This window comes from Budorcas taxicolor, chromosome 13, assembly GCF_023091745.1.
Source record: "Budorcas taxicolor isolate Tak-1 chromosome 13, Takin1.1, whole genome shotgun sequence".
NCBI classification, from domain to species: Eukaryota; Metazoa; Chordata; class Mammalia; order Artiodactyla; family Bovidae; genus Budorcas; species Budorcas taxicolor.
Window position 1 is genome coordinate 41,731,443 of NC_068922.1, and position 7,144 is coordinate 41,738,586.

The window sequence follows — 7,144 nt, forward strand, 5'->3', positions numbered from 1 at the left end:
ACTCCATAGTGGAAGAGAGAAAAGGCTTCAGGTTGGGCTCTTTCTGGGGAAAGAGTTGGCCTCCTTGCCTGGTGCTGACTGGGAAGGAAGTGGGGAGGGGGGCCCCCTGCAGAGCCCAGGACAGCAACAACAAAACTCTGGGGAGACTGGCTTTCCTCGTCCAAACCCCAGCAGCCTGCCAGTACCTCAGGCGCAGCAGGTGCCCTGAGGGGGCAGAGGGGAGACACACCCGAGCCAGCTCGTCCCACAAGCTTGCCCTCACCCTTCTCCTCCCATGGGAACCTCGTGGGCGGCAGAAAGGAGGAGGAGACTCAGGGCACTCTGGGCCCCAACATGCAGAACCCTATCTAGACCCACACGGGGAGCAGCCTCTTCGTTGCCTGCTTGGAATCACACGTGACAACCTCACAGCACCCAGAATGGAGGTGGTTCCACCGGTTTCCTAGAACAGGCTGCAGCCAGGAGCCCAGGGGCTGCCAGCATTTCACCTAAGTGATTCAGCAAGTGTGCTTTTACGCCGGGTGTTTTAAAAGCAGAGTGATTCTGTTGTGTTAATAATTCATCTCTGACCTTTTTTCTCTTAGCGCTGGGTGCTGACCAGTTGCGTGCCTCTTTTTCTTCGCTGCCTCCCAGTTCTAGATTAGCCGTGGCCATGGGTTTTGGAGACTTGAAAAGCCCTGCTGGCCTCCAGGTGCTCCACGACTACTTGGCGGACAAGGGTTACGTAGAGGGGTATGTGCCATCACAAGCAGATGTGGCAGTATTTGAAGCCGTCTCCGGCCCACCACCTGCCGACTTGTGTCATGCCCTCCGTTGGTATAATCACATCAAATCTTATGAGAAGGAAAAGGCAAGCCTGCCAGGAGTGAAGAAAGCTTTGGGCAAGTATGACCTTGCTAATGTGAAAGACACCACAAAAAGTGGAGCTGCAGGTAGTAAAGATGATGATGACACTGATCTCTTTGGATCTGATGAGGAGGAGGAAAGTGAAGAAGCCAAGAAGCTAAGAGGAGAATGCCTTGCCCAGTATGAGTCAAAGAAAGCCAAAAAACCGGCACTTGTCGCTGGTCTTCCATCTTATTAGACGTGAAACCTTGGGATGATGAGACTGATATGGCAAAACTAGAGGAGTGCATCAGAAACATTCAAGCAGACGGCTTGGTCTGGGGCTCTTCTAAACTAGGTCCAGTTGGGTATGGCATTAAAAAACTTCCAATACATTGTGTAGTTGAAGACGACAAAGTTGGGACAGACATGCTGGAGGAGCAGATCACTGCTTTCGATGAGTATATACAGTCTATGGATGTGGCTGCATTCAACAAGATCTAAAATCCATCATGGATCAGTGCCCTTAAATAAAAGTTTGAAAGACAAATAATAATAATAACTCATCTCTGAGCCCCCCATCAAATTTTGAAAATGAAATGAAAGTCACTAAGTTGTGTCCAACTCTTTGTGACCCCGTGGACTATACAGTCCATGGAATTCTCCAGGCCAGAATTGTAGAGTGGGTAGCCTTTCTCTTCTCCAGGGGATCTTCCCATCCCAGGGATCGAACCCAGGTCTCCTGCATTATAGGCAAATTCTTTACCAGCTGAGCCACCAGGGGAGCTCAAAAATACTGGAGTGCATAGCCTATCCCTTCTCAGGAGATCTTTTCAACTCAGGAATCAAACCGGGGTCTCCTGCACTGTAGGTGGATTCTTTACCAACTGAGCTATCAGGGAAGCCACCAAATTTAAAATGGTGACCAATTTTTAGGAATTAGATTGTCACACTGCAAAAGCAGCTGGTTCCACAGAATTCAGTAAAACAAATTTATTTTGATTTAACTCAGAGTTTCTAGTTATGAGTGTTGGGGTGCAGAAATATAGGTATTTCCTTCACTAGGAGACTGCATACTCAAGGCATCAGTGCAGCTTCATAGAGGACATGCAGATTTTCCCTGATAGAGGTTTACTCTTGTGTTCTCCTCCCTGATCCTCCAGGACACAGTGGGTAGCAGACTTCACTCAGGTCAACACATCCTCAGGTCTAGGAGTTTGAATCAGCCTAGTCACAGGCACCCAGGGCACTCCACACTGCCCCCCCCACCCCCAAACACCTTGTAGGGCAACCCCTACCCCCACCCTAGATGATCCTGCTGGCCTTCCTACCACAGACAGGCTGAGATGAGTAAGAGCAACCCTCTCAGAACCAGGCTGTCTTGCCCAAGTTCACACATGGAGTGGTGATAGAGCAGGCAGGGTGATGGAGGAGACAGGAGTGATGGAGGAGATGGGAATGATGGAGGAGATGGGAGTGATGGAGGAGATGGGAGTGATGGAGGAGGGAGGAGTGATGGGGGAGATGGGAGTGATGGAGGGGACGGGAGTGATGGGGGAGATGGGAGTGATGGGGGAGACGGGAGTGATGGGGGAGATGGGAATGATGGGGGAGATGGGAGTGAAGGAGGAGGGAGAAGTGATGGGGGAGATGGGAGTAATGGAGGAGATGGGAGTGATGGAGGAGGGAGGAGTGATGGGGGAGACGGGAGTGATGGAGGGGACGGGAGTGATGGGGGAGACGGGAGTGATGGAGGAGGCAGGAGGGATGGAGGAGATGGGAATGATGGGGGAGATGGGAGTGAAGGAGGAGGGAGAAGTGATGGGGGAGATGGGAATGATGGAGGAGATGGGAGTGATGGAGGAGGGAGAAGTGATGGGGGAGATGGGAGTGATGGAGGGGATGGGAGTGATGGGGGAGACGGGAGTGATGGAGGAGGCAGGAGGGATGGAGGAGATGGGAGTGATGGAGGAGACGGGAGTGATGGAGGAGACGGGAGTGATGGAGGCGGCAGGACTGATGGAGGAGATGGGAGTGATGGAGGAGACGGGAGTGATGGAGGAGATGGGAGTGATGGAGGGGATGGGAGTGATGGAGGGGATGGGAGTGATGGAGGAGACGGGAGTGATGGGGGAGATGGGAGTGATGGGGGAGATGGGAGTGATGGGGGAGACGGGAGTGATGGGGGAGATGGGAATGATGGGGGAGATGGGAGTGAAGGAGGAGGGAGAAGTGATGGGGGAGATGGGAATGATGGAGGAGATGGGAGTGATGGAGGAGGGAGAAGTGATGGGGGAGATGGGAGTGATGGAGGGGATGGGAGTGATGGGGGAGACGGGAGTGATGGGGGAGACGGGAGTGATGGAGGGGATGGGAGTGATGGAGGAGACGGGAGTGATGGGGGAGATGGGAGTGATGGGGGAGATGGGAGTGATGGGGGAGACGGGAGTGATGGGGGAGATGGGAATGATGGGGGAGATGGGAGTGAAGGAGGAGGGAGAAGTGATGGGGGAGATGGGAATGATGGAGGAGATGGGAGTGATGGAGGAGGGAGAAGTGATGGGGGAGATGGGAGTGATGGAGGGGATGGGAGTGATGGGGGAGACGGGAGTGATGGAGGAGGCAGGAGTGATGGAGGAGACGGGAGTGATGGAGGCGGCAGGACTGATGGAGGAGATGGGAGTGATGGAGGAGACGGGAGTGATGGAGGAGATGGGAGTGATGGAGGAGACGGGAGTGATGGGGGAGACGGGAGTGATGGGGGAGACGGGAGTGATGGAGGGGATGGGAGTGATGGAGGAGACGGGAGTGATGGGGGAGATGGGAGTGATGGGGGAGATGGGAGTGATGGGGGAGACGGGAGTGATGGGGGAGATGGGAGTGATGGAGGGGATGGGAGTGATGGGAGAGATGAGAGTGATGGAGGAGGCAGGAGTGATGGGCGAGGCAGGGGTGGTGGAGGAGGTAAGGGTGATGAAGGAGTAGGATTTTCACCTAGACTTGGGAGTGGGGTGAGTAGGAACACTGGGTGACACTGTTATCTATTTCAACCAGTTAAACCACAAATCAGTGGAGACCAGCAGGAAAAGGCAGCCACACCACAGTCCTTTGCTTTCTCTGGGCCACATTCCTTTGAGACAGCTGCACTAATTCCGTGTTCACATGATAACCTATACACACACGTGGCAGGCTGATTCCTAGTGGCCCCAAACTACTAACAACCCAAATATCCTTCAATGAATGAATGGTTTAATGAACTGTGGGCTTACAATACCTTGAATAACACTTTGTAGTAACAAGGTAAAAACTACTGACACACACACAGCAATCCCCAGAGACTGAAAACAGCCAGTCCCAACGGTGGCATGCTGTGAGGTTCCACGTGTAGATAACCTTGAAATGACAAAAAGGTGGGCAGTGAGGAACAGATTGCTGGCTCCAGAGGTCAAAGAGGGGAGGGGCTGTGAAAAGAGCACGAGGTGTCCTTATGATGCTGGAAAGACTCAGGTGCTGACTCCAAAGGGTCAGAATCCTTCTGTGACTTGTCTTCTCATTCAGCAGGATGCAGTCACAGGGGAAATGACCCAGATGAGGACTCCAGGAGTCTTCTGTATTGTTTCTTATAAACTGCATGTTAATCCATAAGGATCTCAAAATTAAAGGTATAATTAAAAGAAAGGAGAGTGTCTTGGTCACGAATTTTTCTTCACCTCCAAGAGGATTGGACCAAAGGAGCTCCATCTCCCACTAGCCTCAGGGAAGCCAAACCCACCCACACAGGTCCTCTGGCTTATGCGCTGGGTCTTAGGAGCCAAGGCTACATTTGTCCCCTAGCTTTAAGGCTGCAACCTTCAGAAGGACCAGGGATAAGGCCGTGGGAAAGTGTAGACCAGCCTTGTGCAGGGGCGGGCAGGGAGCCATCGTATGGGGTTGTGTAACCACTATAGGGACCAGAGAGCAGCAGGGCCTCCATCAAAGAAGATGCCTACTTGTCAGTCCCAACACCGCTCCCCAAAGACTTTGTCTCCGAAAGGTTCCATCCAAGTGGTAACACTCTACAAGGACAAAATAGCTCACTGTCTTCTAATTTCCAGGGTCCCCAGCATTTCCTATAAAGGGCTGGAGAGTAGATGTGTTTTCAGCTTTCTGAGCCATACAGACCACGTTGTAGCTACTTTATCTCTAGCTTGAAGCAGCCACAGACGTTAAGTAAACAATAAAGCATGGCCGTGTCCAATAGAGCTTTATCTACAAAAGCAGGCCTCAGGCAGAATTTGGCCCACAGACTGTGGTTTGCACAACCCCACTTATATTTACATGATGCCTTTGCAGCTTACCCAGCACGTCAGCTCCAGCCACTACCGCTGGGCCATGGGTCACTTTTAGCCAGCTCAGGGGTGGACCCCTTTAACAGGAGGGAAAGCTGGGACAGCTGGGGCCCGGAGAGGACCTAGGATTGGATGAAGGGAAGTTGAAGGCCCACTTAGATCCCCACATTGTCAGAACCTGAGAGCCAGTGGGACGAAGCCAGGAATGAGGTGGGGTGTTTCATCCATCAGCAAACAGTGGAAAAGGGCCTGTCTCTCTCTCCATCATCTCAGCTAATGGTGAGGGTATTCTGCCAGGTTCTGACCTGTGCTGATGCTGGGGATCATGGATGGGGGCAAAAAATTCTTCCCAGGGGCAAGAGTCCAGATCTTCTCCCAGTGTGGGACCTGCTTCCTGGCTGTGTGAGCTCAGAGCACTCACTCCCCGGGCAGCACAGTTGGAAACAGGCGGCTCCTCCCTGGAGTCACAGTTCCTTCATGCTTCGAAGAGCTTCCCTCCCAATTCAGCAGTCTGCTCTCTCTACCCAAGGAGATTGGGTCAAGGTGGCCACGTGTGGAGTCTCCCCTTAGGGAAAACTCCAAGCATTATTTTCATGCCCTAATTCTCCCAGAACTTTTGTCCAGCTTGGGCTTCTGTCTGGACGGAGGTCCCTGGAAAAGAAACAGAAGGACTTCTAAACTGTCTTGGGCGCTGAGGTCCTTAGCTAAGGCAGACAAAGACCTCGGGAAATGACTCAAACTCCAGGAAGGAAGTTTAAAAAAAAAAGAGGGAGCTCATTTAAAGCGAGAACAAAAAAAAAAAAAGAAAGAAAGAAAGGCAAGCTAACATAACAAGGAAGGCACATGACATCAGCACCATTTTCCTAGCAGTGATGCCAGCCCCCAACCGGAGTTGCTGGGTGAACTTGGCCATGGGATGTGGGGGATGGAGTGGTTGAAGGTCCTTTCTGGGAAGGTAGGAGAGGTGACTCCCTTGGTGCACTGTTATCTTTGTCAACTGAAAAAAAAAAAAAACCACCCAAAAGCTGAGAATTGAATTCCATTGAGGGCCAAAACTGAAGTCTTAAGCTCATATGACAGCATCTCAGGTCACTCTGAGGGTCTGCTCTGAAGAGGTAAGGGAGGATCCAGGTTATCTAAGCATTTTTGCAACAAAAACTAGATAGTTGGACTATCAGAAGATTACTTTTGAAATCCAGACACTTCAATTTAATGAATTGAGTACTTTTCTGTGTATGGGACAAAGGAGCCTAGCAGGCTACAGTCCATGGGGTCACAAGAGTGGGACACAACTTAGTGACTAAACCACCACCACCACTGTGTTTGGGAAGATGCAAGAGTCTGGGCTCAGTGTGGACCTCAGCCGCCTGAGCCAGAGTCCCAGCCCCTCAGCCACCTGAGCCAGAGTCCCAGCACCTCAGCTACCCAGACCCGGTGTCCCAGCACCTCCCTAGTGTCCCAGTGCCTCAGCTACCCGGAGCCACTGTCCCAGTGCCTCAGCTACCTGGACCCAGTGTCCCAGCACCTCCCCAGTGTCCCAGCACCTCAGCTACCTGAGCCAGTGTCCCAGCGCCTCAGCTACCTGGACCCAGTGTCCCAGCACCTCCCCAATGTCCCAGCACCTCAGCTACCTGAGCCAGTGTCCCAGCACCTCAGCTACCCGGATCCGGTGTCCCTGCGCCTCAGCTACCTGAGCCAGCGTCCTGCACTTCTCCCTTCTTCATCCCCTTGCAGTGCATGGTTGGGGCGGCTGCAGTGGCTGATGGCTCAAAGGCCACAACTTCCTTTATTTACTGACAGGGCAGGTGACCTGCTTGGTACATGTCTCTTACTTGGGGTTGAAGCTTCACTTACCCAGAGGGAGGGGCACATAGTGTAACTGAAACTGTAATTTTCATCAGCTGAGCCCATGAAACTAGCTCTCAGCTTGAGAAACAGGACATCCCCTGGAGGCCGTGGCATGGTGGTCCCCAATTCAGACAGTGTGGATG

At 52.4% G+C, this 7,144-nt stretch overlaps 1 pseudogene; it reads left to right on the plus strand.

Annotated features, from left to right (window-relative positions):
* Nucleotides 1–652: 652 nt before the first annotated feature.
* Nucleotides 653–1,329, plus strand: LOC128058732 (elongation factor 1-beta-like; annotated as a pseudogene).
* Nucleotides 1,330–7,144: the final 5,815 nt, after the last annotated feature.